We start from the raw sequence: 18,054 nt of genomic DNA, 5'->3' as shown, positions 1-18,054 counted from the left end.
ACAAATCCAGTAAGTACTGTATTTGTAACAGAGAATAATTGTTCTAATAAATGCCGTATTTTGGAAATTCGAATACATGCAATAAATATTTGTAAAATTTGGTTTACTCCTTGCTGGTAACAAATGCAGCAGTTTCTGTAGTGTAGTGGTTATCACGTTCGCTTTACACGCGAAAAGTCCCTGGTTCGAAACCGGGCGGAAACAGTCCTCTTTGACACAAGTAACATATTTATAAAAAAGATGAGTTGCTTTCATAAATACCTTATTTTGGAAATTCAAATACATGCACTGACTATAAGAAAATTCAGTTTACTTCTTGCAGGTATCTCAAGCAGAAGTTTCTGTAGTGTAGCAGTTATCACGTGCGCTTAACATGCAAAAGGTCCCTGGTTTGAACCTCTGTGGAAACAGCACTCGTTGATACATTCAATAAGTACCATTGTTGAAACTGAAAAATACATTTTTCATTAATGCCTTCCTTTGGGAATCAAAAGATTCCATAGCCTAGTGGTTATCAAGTTCACTTAAGAAGCAAAATGTATACTTTTCGATGCTAGGCGGAAACAGAGGTCTCTGACACATGTGAGAAGTACAGTATTTGTAACAGAGAATTTTCATAAATGCATTATGTTGGAATTTCGAATTCGTGCGATGAATATATGTACAATTTGGTTAACTCCACAGTAATAATTCTAGCAGCAGTTTCTCTAGTTTAGTAGTTATCAAGATTGCTTTACACACGAATGGTCCCCGGTTCGAAGCCGGGCGGAAACAGTTCTCTTTGACAAATCCAGTAAGTAGTGTATTTGTTACAGAGAATAGTTGTTCTAATAAATGGCTTTTTTTGGAAATTTGCTCCTTGCTGATAATACTAGGGTTGCTCCTTGCTGATAATACTAGCAGCAGTTTCTGTAGTGTAGTGGTTATCACGTTCGCTTTACACGCGAAAGGTCCCTGGTTCGAAACCGGGCGGAAACAGTTCTCTTTGACAAATCCAGGAAGTACTGTATTTGTAACAGAGAATAATTGTTCTAATAAATGCCGTATTTTGGAAATTCAAATACATGCAATAAATATGACTAAAATTTGGTTTACTCCTTGCTGATAACTAATGCAGCAGTTTCTGTAGTGTAGTGTTTATCACGTTCGTCTTACATGCGAAAGGTCTGTGGTTCAAAACCTGGCAGAAACAGTGCTCTTTGACACATGCAGTTAGTGCTGTATCAACAACAGAGAATATATATTCTCATGAATGGCTTTTTTTGGAAATTCGAATACATGCAATGAATATATGTAAAACTCGGGTTACTCCTTGCTGATAATACTAGCAGCAGTTTCTGTAGTGTAGTGGTTATCACGTTCGCTTTACACGCGAAAAGTCCCTGGTTCGAAACCGGGCGGAAACAGTCCTCTTTGACACATGCAGTAAGTAACGTATTTATTAAAGAGATGAGTTGCTTTCATAAATACCATATTTTGGAAATTCAAATACATGCACTGACTATAAGAAAATTCAGTTTACTTCTTGCAGGTATCTCAAGCAGAAGTTTCTGTAGTTGGAATTTCGAATTCGTGCGATGAATATATGTACAATTTGGTTTCCTCCACAGTAATAATTCTAGCAGCAGTTTCTCTAGTTTAGTAGTTATCAAGATTGGTTTACACACGAATGGTCCCCGGTTCGAAACCGGGCGGAAACAGTTCTCTTTGACAAATCCAGTAAGTACTGTATTTGTAACAGAGAATAATTGTTCTAATAAATGCCGTATTTTGGAAATTCGAATACATGCAATAAATATTTGTAAAATTTGGTTTACTCCTTGCTGGTAACAAATGCAGCAGTTTCTGTAGTGTAGTGGTTATCACGTTCGCTTTACACGCGAAAAGTCCCTGGTTCGAAACCGGGCGGAAACAGTCCTCTTTGACACAAGTAACATATTTATAAAAAAGATGAGTTGCTTTCATAAATACCTTATTTTGGAAATTCAAATACATGCACTGACTATAAGAAAATTCAGTTTACTTCTTGCAGGTATCTCAAGCAGAAGTTTCTGTAGTGTAGCAGTTATCACGTGCGCTTAACATGCAAAAGGTCCCTGGTTTGAACCTCTGTGGAAACAGCACTCGTTGATACATTCAATAAGTACCATTGTTGAAACTGAAAAATACATTTTTCATTAATGCCTTCCTTTGGGAATCAAAAGATTCCATAGCCTAGTGGTTATCAAGTTCACTTAAGAAGCAAAATGTATACTTTTCGATGCTAGGCGGAAACAGAGGTCTCTGACACATGTGAGAAGTACAGTATTTGTAACAGAGAATTTTCATAAATGCATTATGTTGGAATTTCGAATTCGTGCGATGAATATATGTACAATTTGGTTAACTCCACAGTAATAATTCTAGCAGCAGTTTCTCTAGTTTAGTAGTTATCAAGATTGCTTTACACACGAATGGTCCCCGGTTCGAAGCCGGGCGGAAACAGTTCTCTTTGACAAATCCAGTAAGTAGTGTATTTGTTACAGAGAATAGTTGTTCTAATAAATGGCTTTTTTTGGAAATTTGCTCCTTGCTGATAATACTAGGGTTGCTCCTTGCTGATAATACTAGCAGCAGTTTCTGTAGTGTAGTGGTTATCACGTTCGCTTTACACGCGAAAGGTCCCTGGTTCGAAACCGGGCGGAAACAGTTCTCTTTGACAAATCCAATAAGTACTGTATTTGTAACAGAGAATAATTGTTCTAATAAATGCCGTATTTTGGAAATTCGAATACATGCAATAAATATTTGTAAAATTTGGTTTACTCCTTGCTGATAACTAATGCAGCAGTTTCTGTAGTGTAGTGGTTATCACGTTCGTCTTACATGCGAAAGGTCTGTGGTTCAAAACCTGGCAGAAACAGTGCTCTTTGACACATGCAGTTAGTGCTGTATCAACAACAGAGAATATATATTCTCATGAATGGCTTTTTTTGGAAATTCGAATACATGCAATGAATATATGTAAAACTTGGGTTACTCCTTGTTGATAATACTAGCAGCAGTTTCTGTAGTGTAGTGGTTATCACGTTCGCTTTACACGCGAAAAGTCCCTGGTTCGAAACCGGGCGGAAACAGTCCTCTTTGACACATGCAGTAAGTAACGTATTTATTAAAGAGATGAGTTGCTTTCATAAATACAATATTTTGGAAATTCAAATACATGCACTGACTATAAGAAAATTCAGTTTACTTCTTGCAGGTATCTCAAGCAGAAGTTTCTGTAGTTGGAATTTCGAATTCGTGCGATGAATATATGTACAATTTGGTTTCCTCCACAGTAATAATTCTAGCAGCAGTTTCTCTAGTTTAGTAGTTATCAAGATTGGTTTAAACACGAATGGTCCCCGGTTCGAAGCCGGGCGGAAACAGTTCTCTTTGACAAATCCAGTAAGTAGTGTATTTGTTACAGAGAATAGTTGTTCTAATAAATGGCTTTTTTTGGAAATTCGAATACATGCAATGAATATCTGTAAAACTCGGGTTGCTCCTTGCTGATAATACTAGCAGCAGTTTCTGTAGTGTAGTGGTTATCACGTTCGCTTTACACGCAAAAGGTCCCTGGTTCGAAACCGGGCGGAAACAGTTCTCTTTGACAAATCCAGTAAGTACTGTATTTGTAACAGAGAATAATTGTTCTAATAAATGCCGTATTTTGGAAATTCGAATACATGCAATAAATATTTGTAAAATTTGGTTTACTCCTTGCTGGTAACAAATGCAGCAGTTTCTGTAGTGTAGTGGTTATCACGTTCGCTTTACACGCGAACAGTCCTCTTTGACACATGCAGTAAGTAACATATTTATAAAAGAGATGAGTTGCTTTCATAAATACCTTATTTTGGAAATTCAAATACATGCTCTGTCTATAAGAAAATTCAGTTTACTTCTTGCAGCTATCTCAAGCAGAAGTTTCTGTAATGTAGCTCTTATCACGTGCGCTTAACATGCAAAAGGTCCCCGGTTTGAACCTCTGTGGAAACATCACTCGTTGATACATTCAATAAGTACCATTGTTGAAACTGAAAAATACATTTTTCATTAATGCCTTCTTTTGGGAATCAAAAGATTCCATAGCCTAGTGGTTATCAAGTTCACTTAAGACGCAAAATGTATACTTTTCGATGCTGGGCGGAAACAGAGGTCTCTGACACATGTGAGAAGTGCAGTATTTGTAACAGAGAATTTTCATAAATGCATTATGTTGGAATTTCGAATTCGTGCGATGAATATATGTACAATTTGGTTAACTCCTGCTGATAATACTAGCAGCAGTTTCTGTAGTGTAGTGGTTATCACGTTCGCTTTACACGCGAAAGGTCCCTGGTTCGAAACCGGGCGGAAACAGTTCTCTTTGACAAATCCAATAAGTACTGTATTTGTAACAGAGAATAATTGTTCTAATATATGCCGTATTTTGGAAATTCGAATACATGCAATAAATATTAGTAAAATTTGGTTTACTCCTTGCTGATAACTAATGCAGCAGTTTCTGTAGTGTAGTGTTTATCACGTTCGTCTTACATGCGAAAGGTCTGTGGTTCAAAACCTGGCAGAAACAGTGCTCTTTGACACATGCAGTTAGTGCTGTATCGACAACAGAGAATATATCTTCTCATGAATGGCTTTTTTTGGAAATTCAAATACATGCAATGAATATATGTAAAACTCGGGTTACTCCTTGCTGATAATACTAGCAGCAGTTTCTGTAGTATAGTGGTTATCACGTTCACTTTACACGAGAAAGGTCCCTGGTTTGAAACCTGGCGGAAACAGTCCTCTTTGACACATGCAGTAAGTAACGTATTTATAAAAGAGATGAGTTGCTTTCATAAATACCTTATTTTGGAAATTCAAATACATGCTCTGTCTATAAGAAAATTCAGTTTACTTCTTGCAGCTATCTCAAGCAGAAGTTTCTGTAATGTAGCTCTTATCACGTGCGCTTAACATGCAAAAGGTCCCCGGTTTGAACCTCTGTGGAAACAGCACTCGTTGATACATTCAATAAGTACCATTGTTGAAACTGAAAAATACATTTTTCATTAATGCCTTCTTTTGGGAATCAAAAGATTCCATAGCCTAGTGGTTATCAAGTTCACTTAAGACGCAAAATGTATACTTTTCGATGCTGGGCGGAAACAGAGGTCTCTGACACATGTGAGAAGTACTGTATTTGTAACAGAGAATTTTCATAAATGCATTATGTTGGAATTTCGAATTTGTGCGATGAATATATGTACAATTTGGTTTACTCCACAGTAATAATTCTAGCAGCAGTTTCTCTAGTTTAGTAGTTATCAAGTTTGCTTTACACACGAATGGTCCCCGGTTCGAAGCCGGGCGGAAACAGTTCTCTATGACAAATCCAGTAAGTACTGTATTTGTAACAGAGAATAACTGTTGTAATAAATGCCGTATTTTGGAAATTCGAATACATGCAATGAATATATGTAAAACGCGGGTTACTCCTTGCTGATAATACTAGCAGCAGTTTCTGTAGCGTAGTGGTTATCACTATTGCTTTACACGCGAAAGGTCCCTGGTTCGAAACCGGGCGGAAACAGTCCTCTTTGACACATGCAGTAAGTAACGTATTTATTAAAGAGATGAGTTGCTTTCATAAATACCTTATTTTGGAAATTCAAATACATGCTCTGACTATAAGAAAATTCAGTTTACTTCTTGCAGCTATCTCAAGCAGAAGTTTCTGTAATGTAGCTCTTATCACGTGCGCTTAACATGCAAAAGGTCCCCGGTTTGAACCTCTGTGGAAACAGCACTCGTTGATACATTCAATAAGTACCATAGTTGAAACTGAAAAATACATTTTTCATTAATGCCTTCTTTTGGGAATCAAAAGATTCCATAGCCTAGTGGTTATCAAGTTCACCTAAGACGCAAAATGTATACTTTTCGATGCTGGGCGGAAACAGAGGTCTCTGAAACATGTGAGAAGTACTGTATTTGTAACAGAGAATTTTCATGAATGCATTATGTTGGAATTTCGAATTTGTGCGATGAATATATGTACAATTTGGTTAACTCCACAGTAATAATTCTAGCAGCAGTTTCTCTAGTTTAGTAGTTATCAAGATTGCTTTACACACGAATGGTCCCCGGTTCTAAGCCGGGCGGAAACAGTTCTCTATGACAAATCCAGTAAGTACTGTATTTGTAACAGAGAATAGTTGTTCTAATAAATGGCTTTTTTTTGAAATTCGAATACATGCAATGAACATCTGTAAAACTCGGGTTGCTCCTTGCTGATAATACTAACAGCAATTTATGTAGTGTAGTGGTTATCACGTTCGCTTTACATGCGAAAGGTCCCTGGTTCGAAAACGGGCGGAAACAGTTCTCTTTGACAAATCCAGTAAGTACTGTATTTGTAACAGAGAATAATTGTTCTAATAAATGCCGTATTTTGGAAATTCGAATACATGCAATAAATATTAGTAAAATTTGGTTTACTCCTTGCTGGTAACTAATGCAGCAGTGTCTGTAGTGTAGTGGTTATCACGTTCGTCTTACATGCGAAAGGTCTGTGGTTCAAAACCTGGCAGAAACAGTGCTCTTTGACACATGCAGTTAGTGCTGTATAGACAACAGAGAATATATCTTCTCATGAATGGCTTTTTTTGGAAATTCGAATACATGCAATGAATATCTGTAAAACTCGGGTTGCTCCTTGCTGATAATACTAGCAGCAGTTTCTGTAGTGTAGTGGTTATCACGTTCGCTTTACACGCGAAAGGTCCCTGTTTCGAAACCGGGCGGAAACAGTCCTCTTTGACACATGCAGTAAGTAACGTATTTATAAAAGAGATGAGTTGCTTTCATAAATACCTTATTTTGGAAATTCAAATACATGCACTGACTATAAGAAAATTCAGTTTACTTCTTGCAGGTATGGTTATCACGTTCGCTTTACACGCGAAAGGTCCCTGGTTCGAAACCGGGCGGAAACAGTTCTCTTTGACAAATTCAATAAGTACTGTATTTGTAACAGAGAATAATTGTTCTAATAAATGCCGTATTTTGGAAATTCGAATACATGCAATAAATATTTGTAAAATTTGGTTTACTCCTTGCTGATAACTAATGCAGCAGTTTCTGTAGTGTAGTGGTTATCACGTTCGTCTTACATGCGAAAGGTCTGTGTCTCAAAACCTGGCGGAAACAGTCCTCTTTGACACATGCAGTAAGTACCGCATTTAAAAAAGAGATGAGTTGCTTTCATAAATACCTTATTCTGGAAATTCAAATACATGCACTGACTATAAGAAAATTCAGTTTACTTCTTGCAGCTATCTCAAGCAGAAGTTTCTGTAATGTAGCTCTTATCACGTGCGCTTAACATGCAAAAGGTCCCCGGTTTGAACCTCTGTGGAAACAGCACTCGTTGATACATTCAATAAGTACCATTGTTGAAACTGAAAATTAAATTTTTCATTAATGCCTTCTTTTGGGAATCAAAAGATTCCATAGCCTAGTGGTTATCAAGTTCACTTAAGACGCAAAATGTATACTTTTCGATGCTGGGCGGAAACAGAGGTCTCTGACACATGTGAGAAGTACTGTATTTGTAACAGAGAATTTTCATAAATGCATTATGTTGGAATTTCGAATTTGTGCGATGAATATATGTACAATTTGGTTTACTCCACAGTAATAATTCTAGCAGCAGTTTCTCTAGTTTAGTAGTTATCAAGATTGCTTTACACACGAATGGTCCCTGGTTCGAAACCGGGCGGAAACAGTTCTCTTTGACAAATCCAATAAGTACTGTATTTGTAACAGAGAATAATTGTTCTAATAAATGCCGTATTTTGGAAATTCGAATACATGCAATAAATATTTGTAAAATTTGGTTTACTCCTTGCTGATAACTAATGCAGCAGTTTCTGTAGTGTAGTGGTTATCACGTTCGTCTTACATGCGAAAGGTCTGTGTCTCAAAACCTGGCAGAAACAGTGCTCTTTGACACATGCAGTTAGTGCTGTATCAACAACAGAGAATATATATTCTCATGAATGGCTTTTTTTGGAAATTCGAATACATGCAATGAATATCTGTAAAACTCGGGTTGCTCCTTGCTGATAATACTAGCAGCAGTTTCTCTAGTTTAGTAGTTATCAAGATTGCTTTACACACGAATGGTCCCCGGTTCAAAGCCGGGCGGAAACAGTTCCCTTTCACAAATCCAGTAAGTAGTGTATTTGTTACAGAGAATAGTTGTTCTAATAAATGGCTTTTTTTGGAAATTCGAATACATGCAATGAATATCTGTAAAACTCGGGTTGCTCCTTGCTGATAATACTAGCAGCAGTTTCTGTAGTGTAGTGGTTATCACGTTCGCTTTACACGCGAAAGGTCCCTGTTTCGAAACCGGGCGGAAACAGTCCTCTTTGACACATGCAGTAAGTAACGTATTTATAAAAGAGATGAGTTGCTTTCATAAATACCTTATTTTGGAAATTCAAATACATGCACTGACTATAAGAAAATTCAGTTTACTTCTTGCAGGTATGGTTATCACGTTCGCTTTACACGCGAAAGGTCCCTGGTTCGAAACCGGGCGGAAACAGTTCTCTTTGACAAATTCAATAAGTACTGTATTTGTAACAGAGAATTTTCATAAATGCATTATGTTGGAATTTCGAATTTGTGCGATGAATATATGTACAATTTGGTTTACTCCACAGTAATAATTCTAGCAGCAGTTTCTCTAGTTTAGTAGTTATCAAGATTGCTTTACAAACGAATGGTCCCTGGTTCGAAACCGGGCGGAAACAGTTGTCTTTGACAAATCCAATAAGTACTGTATTTGTAACAGAGAATAATTGTTCTAATAAATGCCGTATTTTGGAAATTCGAATACATGCAATAAATATGACTAAAATTTGGTTTACTCCTTGCTGATAACTAATGCAGCAGTTTCTGTAGTGTAGTGTTTATCACGTTCGTCTTACATGCGAAAGCTCTGTGGTTCAAAACCTGGCAGAAACAGTGCTCTTTGACACATGCAGTTAGTGCTGTATCGACAACAGAGAATATATCTTCTCATTAATGGCTTTTTTTGGAAATTCAAATACATGCAATGAATATATGTAAAACTCGGGTTACTCCTTGCTGATAATACTAGCAGCAGTTTCTGTAGTATAGTGGTTATCACGTTCACTTTACACGAGAAAGGTCCCTGGTTTGAAACCTGGCGGAAACAGTCCTCTTTGACACATGCAGTAAGTAACGTATTTATAAAAGAGATGAGTTGCTTTCATAAATACCTTATTTTGGAAATTCAAATACATGCTCTGTCTATAAGAAAATTCAGTTTACTTCTTGCAGCTATCTCAAGCAGAATTTTCTGTAATGTAGCTCTTATCACGTGCGCTTAACATGCAAAAGGTCCCCGGTTTGAACCTCTGTGGAAACAGCACTCGTTGATACATTCAATAAGTACCATTGTTGAAACTGAAAAATACATTTTTCATTAATGCCTTCTTTTGGGAATCAAAAGATTCCATAGCCTAGTGGTTATCAAGTTCACTTAAGACGCAAAATGTATACTTTTCGATGCTGGGCGGAAACAGAGGTCTCTGACACATGTGAGAAGTACTGTATTTGTAACAGAGAATTTTCATAAATGCATTATGTTGGAATTTCGAATTTGTGTGATGAATATATGTACAATTTGGTTTACTCCACAGTAATAATTCTAGCAGCAGTTTCTCTAGTTTAGTAGTTATCAAGTTTGCTTTACACACGAATGGTCCCCGGTTCGAAGCTGGGCGGAAACAGTTCTCTATGACAAATCCAGTAAGTACTGTATTTGTAACAGAGAATAACTGTTGTAATAAATGCCGTATTTTGGAAATTCGAATACATGCAATGAATATATGTAAAACTCGGGTTACTCCTTGCTGATAATACTAGCAGCAGTTTCTGTAGCGTAGTGGTTATCACGTTCGCTTTACACGCGAAAGGTCACTGGTTCGAAACCGGGCGGAAACAGTCCTCTTTGACACATGCAGTAAGTAACGTATTTATAAAAGAGATGAGTTGCTTTCATAAATACCTTATTTTGGAAATTCAAATACATGCACTGACTATAAGAAAATTCAGTTTACTTCTTGCAGGTATCTCAAGCAGAAGTTTCTGTAGTGTAGCAGTTATCACGTGCGCTTAACATGCAAAAAGTCCCTGGTTTGAACCTCTGTGGAAACAGCACTCGTTGATACATTCAATAAGTACCATTGTTGAAACTGAAAAATACATTTTTCATTAATGCCTTCCTTTGGGAATCAAAAGATTCCATAGCCTAGTGGTTATCAAGTTCACTTAAGAAGCAAAATGTATACTTTTCGATGCTAGGCGGAAACAGAGGTCTCTGACACATGTAAGAAGTACAGTATTTGTAACAGAGAATTTTCATAAATGCATTATGTTGGAATTTCGAATTCGTGCGATGAATATATGTACAATTTGGTTTCCTCCACAGTAATAATTCTAGCAGCAGTTTCTCTAGTTTAGTAGTTATCAAGATTGCTTTACACACGAATGGTCCCCGGTTCTAAGCCGGGCGGAAACAGTTCCCTTTCACAAATCCAGTAAGTAGTGTATTTGTAACAGAGAATAGTTGTTCTAATAAATGACTTTTTTTGGAAATTCGAATACATGCAATGAATATCTGTAAAACTCGGGTTGCTCCTTGCTGATAATACTAGCAGCAGTTTCTGTAGTGTAGTGGTTATCACGTTCACTTTACACGCGAAAGGTCCCTGGTTCGAAACCAGGTGGAAACAGTCCTCTTTGACACATGCAGTAAGTACCGTATTTATAAAAGAGATGTGTTGCTTTCATAAATACCTTATCTTGGAAATTCAAATACATGCACTGACTATAAGAAAATTCAGTTTACTTCTTGCAGCTATCTCAAGCAGAAGTTTCTGTAATGTAGCTCTTATCACGTGCGCTTAACATGCAAAAGGTCCCCGGTTTGAACCTCTGTGGAAACAGTACTTGTTGATACATTCAATAAGTACCATTGTTGAAACTGAAAATTAAATTTTTCATTAATGCCTTCTTTTGGGAATCAAAAGATTCCATAGCCTAGTGGTTATCAAGTTCACTTAAGACGCAAAATGTATACTTTTCGATGCTGGGCGGAAACAGAGGTCTCTGACACATGTGAGAAGTACTGTATTTGTAACAGAGAATTTTCATAAATGCATTATGTTGGAATTTCGAATTTGTGCAATGAATATATGTACAATTTGATTTACTCCACAGTAATAATTCTAGCAGCAGTTTCTCTAGTTTAGTAGTTATCAAGATTGCTTTACACACGAATGGTCCCCGGTTCGAAGCCGGGCGGAAACAGTTCTCTATGACAAATCCAGTAAGTACTGTATTTGTAACAGAGAATAATTGTTCTAATAAATGCTGTATTTTGGAAATTCAAATACATGCACTTATTTCTTGCAGGTATCTATTCTTCAAGACAAAAACACAGAATAATTAATTTGAGGAAAATAAAAACACAACATATAAATGCTCCTTAAGTTACATGAGAACCTGTATCTAAACACAGGCCTCCTCACAACATATAGGACATACATCCCTCTAAGTCCTCATGCTCAGAAATATACTTAGGAATAGAGTATAGGCAGTGAAATCATTCATATTCCAAATCATAAGTAACAACCCAACTATTTATCCAACCAATATTTAGAATAGCATTCCTCAGTGATTCAAATTTGTCTTATCACTCAAAGTAAAAACCTCAATTTAACACACATCAATATTAGCAGATTTACTTACATTCAGTATAATTATCCCATAATTCTACTATTAACTTTTTTAATCATGATTATAATACAGATCAGTATCTCAATGCATTCTTAATCTAAATTACTACAATTTACATGGTGTAGACCTCTTCAATCAACCTGATACCACAAAAGTATAAACAATTTAATGGCACAGTTGACCAACCCCCCCCTCTCAGGCACTGCATCTTCTGGCGTCTCTTTCGTTTTTCTTCAGATAGCTTTACAGTTCAAAGTGGATGGCCCATGATAATGTCCCAATTTCAATGTCTCATCTTTACCACTCATGTCTTGTCCATTCGTCAACCAATATACCAGCATCATAAGAAAATGTTAGAACAGATCTTTCTCCATGATCACTCCAAGTGGACTCATGAAAGAAAAGCAGTTGATAGCTTAGATCTGATACTGTACACCAATTTCTGGCTTGGTTCTTTTCTCTCGGTAGAAGTGGTTTGGAAAGCCTCCTTCAACGCCTTTGTCTCTCTTCTTCAGCCAGGTAGAGGGGGTTTTGAGGTACACACACCATTCGGTCCAATTATCTCTTCCATGCATTAAGATACCGTCTGATGTCACTTTTCATGATAACCTCGAAAGAACAGATCAGAACAACAGTTTAGTTCAGTTCATTAACTACATGATAAATTATTACTTTTACCAATTATTCTTAATACACATATCTAAACATATTTCACAGAGAATATCAAAACATTCTATTGAAACTATTCTTTCAAATTGGTTTATACTCCCCATCTCACTGTCAACTCCATCGTAGAGCCAGGGATCAAAAAGTTAGACCTATACCCCTCGGGAATAGAACAAAACAAACACAACAATACAATACACTCAACAATACAATACACTCATTCACATATCACTTAAGTTGTATAACTTCAATTCAAACCCTCAAAAAACTGAATCCTCCCCCATGTTTTACACACATCTCTCCGTATGAGAGTAATGTAAAACAAAACTAAAAAAATTGTAAAACAAAATTTCAACTAACCTAATCAAATTAAAATCACTAAACTGAAAAAAAACTCCACAAATAAAAATGATTTAACCCCTATGGTCATAGGAAAATAGACTTAAAGCAGCATACCCTTAGTTGAAAGCAATGCCCTCCACAGTGGTCCAAATTACAAATATGGCTAAGAAACATATTTACCAATTACACACATTATTTGGAAGCAGTATTACAAATGACCATAATTTCATTATCCAAATGGCTTTCCAATGCGGGTGATCAAGCCACAATGGAAAGTCATCAGAAGGTCACAGGTCATACAAAACCCTTCAAAGCAGTGTTATTCACTATATGAAACAATTTGCAAACAGTAATCAACTAGTTCCAACATTTTTGTATTTCCATGTTCCCAGAACATTCCTTTATCAAAAGAATTTGCGTGTGTAATGAAAAGTCAGAAAATAAAAACTCATTAAAATCCCATGTGGTGAGTGCCCCTTTAATACCTTTGCACTAAAACAAAAAACTTCCAGGCCCCCTCCACTGTGGTAGTTTATGGCCTCAATTTCACTCACTCTCCCCCAGAGTATAGTCCCTGGAAACATTCCAGAGAGAGACAGTGAAATATCAATTTTTCCGGAGAAAACACAAAAACACTTAGTTAGTATTCATTACACTACATCGATTCAGAAACTCAAACGTGAAACTATAAACCAAACCTAATGATAATTCCACTGCACCTCAAATCATTAATCATAAGTTTTAATCAAATCAATGTATATGCATGATACAATGTTTAATTAAGTTAAATCAACTCCTAAAAAAACTTTTAATCAGCAATCTAATAATTTCAACCTGTTGATATAAATTTAGTAAAAACCAATCCTGATTTTTTAAAAACATATCTAAAATCTTTCAAAAGTTGGCGCTGTCTCATCAGCGTAAAAATCAAAACAAACTTATTCTCATACTACTCAATCCAGCAATCACCTTTAATGACCTGACATTGTTCCACATAATGGAAACATGAACTTTCCTGCTCAAATTAACTGGTGTTACTTAATTAAACAATCAAACCAAGAATCAATAACCATCAGAATCTATTATCACGATGTTTTATGATTCAGACATCCAGTCTCCCTTTCTCATAGCCTAATACAGTCCAAATAAACACCACAAATCTCTGATGCCCACCTAGCGAATCAGCTGCTAGAAATACAGAACAACATGTACCTGAACAACGGTCAAAACAATTAGAGTAAGGTTATTGTATATTCAAACTAATAACGCAAATGTACGTTATTCTACAACACTGTTCAGCAACTTACTCTCTTTCATACTTTCAGCTCAACTTACCCTATTCCTTTTTTCCCAATGGGCAAAAATATATAACCCCTCTCATTTCAACGTTTTTCCTTACCTCTATGTAAGATTAAATACCCCAACTTTATAACTTCCTCTTCTCATTGCTCTTCACACTTATGAAATGTATCCTATTTCTTTAAAAATAACACACGCAGCGCCAAAATTATAACATGCATCAGTCAATCTATAAGAATGAAAAACATTTCGGTAATCACTTTCTATCGCCATTCTCTCCTCGCTATTATTCAGAATTTCTTTAACTTAGGTAACTGTCTTCTCTATTGATACAGTAATTTAAATACGACTCAATTCTCAATACATTATTCAAGCAGATAATTTAGTGAACAGACATCGTCTTGCATCAGAATTCGCTTCGTTATTATTTTAAGTTGAATTAGTCTATCAATTTAACCTAAACAATCTATTGAAAACGTTCAATTTATCCCTTCTATCAATTTGAAACAGACAAGCTATTAAAACGTTCAGTTTATATCTTATACAAACACTAGCGACCATAACTTTCCAGGCAAAACATACAAATAGATTATTTTACAATCAAAAACTCAGAATTCAGTCAGCACAATGACTGGGAATGGAACCCCGGCCTCCCGTGTTGCAGGCAATAATTCTACCACTGAACCACTAATGCTATGCAAATAACTAAGATTCTCCGCAAATAAACCCAATTTATAAGTAAAATCAAAACACGTCACTGTCGGCAATTCCCAGAAGAATAATAGCCCAATTTTAATAGTACAAACGTTACTCCAGCTATGATTCTCAAATTCCAAATTAATATATTAGCAATCAAAGAATAAAATCGACAGTTAATGACTAGGAAACAGATATTGCGCCTTTTAATAAAAGTAGATTATGTTTACTTATGCAACGTATTTCAATTACTTTACTACATCACATTAATCACGCAATGATAATTAGTTTGATGGAAAACCTTATGCTTTGTACGACATTATAAATTACATCGAGATTCCCTCTTAATTCTCTCTAACTTTATTCAGTTTATTCAATAAATCCCGCAACTTCTCTCACACTGGGAAGAAAAAATATAACATGTTCAGACCTTAAGGGCAGTTACATTTCAAATGTTTCACCCAGATGGAGATAATCCCATATGCGTTTTATAGTTACATCGTTTAGGGTAAGATAACCAAAAGTGGACACACTCTAATCAGTTTCTAGAGCTCAATTTCCCAGATTTTGTAGATTATTTTAATAGTGCTTAAAAACTTCATCTTCATCCTCACAGAGTCAACCCTACCCTGCTCACACAGAACGGTCTGACAACTATTACTTAGTGATCCCATAACAAAACACTCACACAGAGTAACCCAGGGCATACCTGGCTAGCACATTTAAAATAATTGGAATTCATCACATCTGAGGGTCACTTAGACAATCACACAGACGCACAGAATGAGGTCCTTCTTCCAATAGGGATTCAGCAAGTGCCGTGTTTCACCTAGAACACACAGTCCCCTGGCACCTCACCCCGACAGACCTCACCAAATTCCCACTGTGATCAATTCAGTGTCAGGAGGGCTCTTGGTCACTCGCAACCGGACAGTGCAGAGTATCTTTTGAGTCCACAAAACCCACAGATTACTCTCCTCTGACTCGGGCCCTGCTTACGCCGCCAAGGTGCCTTCCTTACAAAGGAATTCACGCTCAGAGTATACGTAACAGGCATAATTAAAAAACTCAACTTCAAATCTGTGTGTGGTTCGCTCACCTTTTTCTTAAAAAAAAACTCAGTTCGAGATGTGGTATCCACTCAGCTCGCTTCCTCTTAGATCAAAGGTTGGTCCATCTGCTTCGTTCCCGAAGTGTGGTTTCCCTGAGATCCCAAGTTTAGGGGCTCCCTCGTGCACGATTTATTTACCTAGATCGTAGGAACGGTCACCGAGTTTGATGATGTTTATTTTTATTTTTACAGGGACAGTGCACATTAATCAACGTTTCAGTAAAAGTGCCGGTTTTAGCCAGCCGGCTAATTTTCAACCGCAGTCCCTGGGCAGGTTATTAAAAACAATTACAATATAGACAATAGCAGCATAGAACAAGCAAGACATAGCAACATAGGACAAGCAAGACATAGCATACAGACAGAGCAACATAAAACAAAAAGCAGCAAGACAAAATTCATAAAAGCAACAAAGTGTTTCCACACCTCACAAGCTACAGACAACAGACAACATGGAAAGCAGCAACACACAGCTAGGGACCATGTTCACAAATCTGATTGACCTTTAGCCATGTCTTCAAGCATTTTGTGAAAGTGTGATATGTGGTGCAGTTATGTGTGTCTGATGGCAGTGTATTCCAGACATGGGAAGCTCTCACAGAGAATGCAGATTTACTAAAGGTGCTTTTCCTTAGGGGAACTATACAGTCACCTCTCATGGCAGACCTTGTGGATCTGCTGCCATATGTCTGGGTTTTCTGTTTAACAAAAATATTGAGTGGAGGGGGAGCCAGGCCATTAAGGATCTTGAATACAAGACATGCGTCGGTGTATTGCACAAGATTTTCCCAACTCAAGAGCTCATGCTTTCTAAGGATGTGACAATGATGATGGCTATTGGGCTTCCTATCAAGCACTTTGAGAGCCTGTTTGTAGACAGACTGAATATGTTTTAATGTTGTACAGCCAGCTTGGGCCCAACTAGTCAAGCAGTATGTTAAGTGGGGGAGTATCATAGATTTGAAGTACAGTTTTGCTACCTCTGTAGTCAAACAATTGAAAATGTGAAAATTCACATCCCATCCTCGTCGCAAAATGTCGTGGAAATTTCCTCTATTTACCAAATCATGAGAGCAAACCACACACAAGTCAGAGTAATCATAAAGTCCATCTTTAATTATATGAGCTTCATCACAACCCTGTGACACTCAGATCAATTCAGTGTCTATCAATGAATTCTCTGAGAGTCCCCTCCACATTTCAACTAAGATCCTTTATAGCAAAGACACACACAGGATAAGACAGCATCGGCATAATTCATCGTTCAGCTTTGTCTCCTAAACTATGTTCTCTTCTCAAACTCAGAACCATAAACAATCCTCCATATCAACAGGCATATATCAAATCCATCCTATCTTGACAAGATCACAGAGACACACTAAATGGCACACAGACATTGTGGAGCCAAGAGATACACGCTTGACCTCTCCCATCTCTCCGGCCAAAGCAACTTAGTCTTGACATAGAACAGATACTGCAACCCCGCCACAGTATTATACAAAAATAACATTCTGATGAGAAGTAACTTACACACATATGATGAATATAAAACATCTTGCCTATGTTACCAACCAATTATGATTATTCCCCAACAAATTCAAATACATGCAATGAATATCTGTAAAACTCGGGTTACTCCTTGCTGATAATACTAGCAGCAGTTTCTGTAGTGTAGTGGTTATCACGTTCGCTTTACACGCGAAAGGTCCCTGGTTCGAAACCGGGTGGAAACAGTCCTCTTTGACACATGCAGTAAGTACCGTATTTATAAAAGAGATGAGTTGCTTTCATAAATACCATATTTTGGAAATTCAAATGCATGCACTCACTATAAGGAAATTCAGTTTACTCCTTGCAGGTATATCAAGCAGAAGTTTCTGTAGTGTAGCTGTTATCACGTGCGCTTAACATGCAAAAGGTCCCTGGTTTGAACCTCTGTGGAAACAGCACTCGTTGATACATTCAATAAGTACCACTGTGGAAAATTATATTTTTCATTATTGCCTTCTTTTGGGAATCAAAAGATTCCATAGCCTAGTGGTTATCAAGTTCACTTAAGACGCAAAATGTATTCCTTTCGATGCTGG

At 36.9% G+C, this 18,054-nt stretch overlaps 14 non-coding genes across 14 annotated transcripts; all 14 read left to right on the top strand.

Annotated features, from left to right (window-relative positions):
• Positions 1-131: 131 nt before the first annotated feature.
• trnav-uac (transfer RNA valine (anticodon UAC)) lies at positions 132-204 on the top strand. Its single transcript has one exon. It is a non-coding gene; the product is annotated as a tRNA-Val (tRNA).
• A 701-nt stretch (positions 205-905) lies between these two features.
• Positions 906-978, top strand: trnav-uac (transfer RNA valine (anticodon UAC)). The gene has a single exon. It is a non-coding gene; the product is annotated as a tRNA-Val (tRNA).
• A 355-nt stretch (positions 979-1,333) lies between these two features.
• Positions 1,334-1,406, top strand: trnav-uac (transfer RNA valine (anticodon UAC)). Its single transcript has one exon. It is a non-coding gene; the product is annotated as a tRNA-Val (tRNA).
• A 435-nt stretch (positions 1,407-1,841) lies between these two features.
• On the top strand, positions 1,842-1,914 carry trnav-uac (transfer RNA valine (anticodon UAC)). Its single transcript has one exon. It is a non-coding gene; the product is annotated as a tRNA-Val (tRNA).
• A 701-nt stretch (positions 1,915-2,615) lies between these two features.
• On the top strand, positions 2,616-2,688 carry trnav-uac (transfer RNA valine (anticodon UAC)). Its single transcript has one exon. It is a non-coding gene; the product is annotated as a tRNA-Val (tRNA).
• A 141-nt stretch (positions 2,689-2,829) lies between these two features.
• Positions 2,830-2,902, top strand: trnav-uac (transfer RNA valine (anticodon UAC)). The gene has a single exon. It is a non-coding gene; the product is annotated as a tRNA-Val (tRNA).
• Positions 2,903-3,043: 141 nt separating this feature from the next.
• trnav-uac (transfer RNA valine (anticodon UAC)) lies at positions 3,044-3,116 on the top strand. Its single transcript has one exon. It is a non-coding gene; the product is annotated as a tRNA-Val (tRNA).
• Positions 3,117-3,551: 435 nt separating this feature from the next.
• On the top strand, positions 3,552-3,624 carry trnav-uac (transfer RNA valine (anticodon UAC)). Its single transcript has one exon. It is a non-coding gene; the product is annotated as a tRNA-Val (tRNA).
• Positions 3,625-4,313: 689 nt separating this feature from the next.
• trnav-uac (transfer RNA valine (anticodon UAC)) lies at positions 4,314-4,386 on the top strand. Its single transcript has one exon. It is a non-coding gene; the product is annotated as a tRNA-Val (tRNA).
• A 2,365-nt stretch (positions 4,387-6,751) lies between these two features.
• On the top strand, positions 6,752-6,824 carry trnav-uac (transfer RNA valine (anticodon UAC)). Its single transcript has one exon. It is a non-coding gene; the product is annotated as a tRNA-Val (tRNA).
• A 1,546-nt stretch (positions 6,825-8,370) lies between these two features.
• Positions 8,371-8,443, top strand: trnav-uac (transfer RNA valine (anticodon UAC)). The gene has a single exon. It is a non-coding gene; the product is annotated as a tRNA-Val (tRNA).
• A 1,540-nt stretch (positions 8,444-9,983) lies between these two features.
• trnav-uac (transfer RNA valine (anticodon UAC)) lies at positions 9,984-10,056 on the top strand. The gene has a single exon. It is a non-coding gene; the product is annotated as a tRNA-Val (tRNA).
• Positions 10,057-10,774: 718 nt separating this feature from the next.
• Positions 10,775-10,847, top strand: trnav-uac (transfer RNA valine (anticodon UAC)). The gene has a single exon. It is a non-coding gene; the product is annotated as a tRNA-Val (tRNA).
• Positions 10,848-17,627: 6,780 nt separating this feature from the next.
• trnav-uac (transfer RNA valine (anticodon UAC)) lies at positions 17,628-17,700 on the top strand. Its single transcript has one exon. It is a non-coding gene; the product is annotated as a tRNA-Val (tRNA).
• The last annotated feature ends 354 nt before the right edge of the window (positions 17,701-18,054 follow it).

This window comes from Oncorhynchus mykiss, chromosome 23, assembly GCF_057628025.1.
Source record: "Oncorhynchus mykiss isolate SJ-2025 chromosome 23, ASM5762802v1, whole genome shotgun sequence".
Classification (NCBI taxonomy): domain Eukaryota; kingdom Metazoa; phylum Chordata; class Actinopteri; order Salmoniformes; family Salmonidae; genus Oncorhynchus; species Oncorhynchus mykiss.
This window is presented reverse-complemented; position numbering and strand designations above follow the sequence as displayed.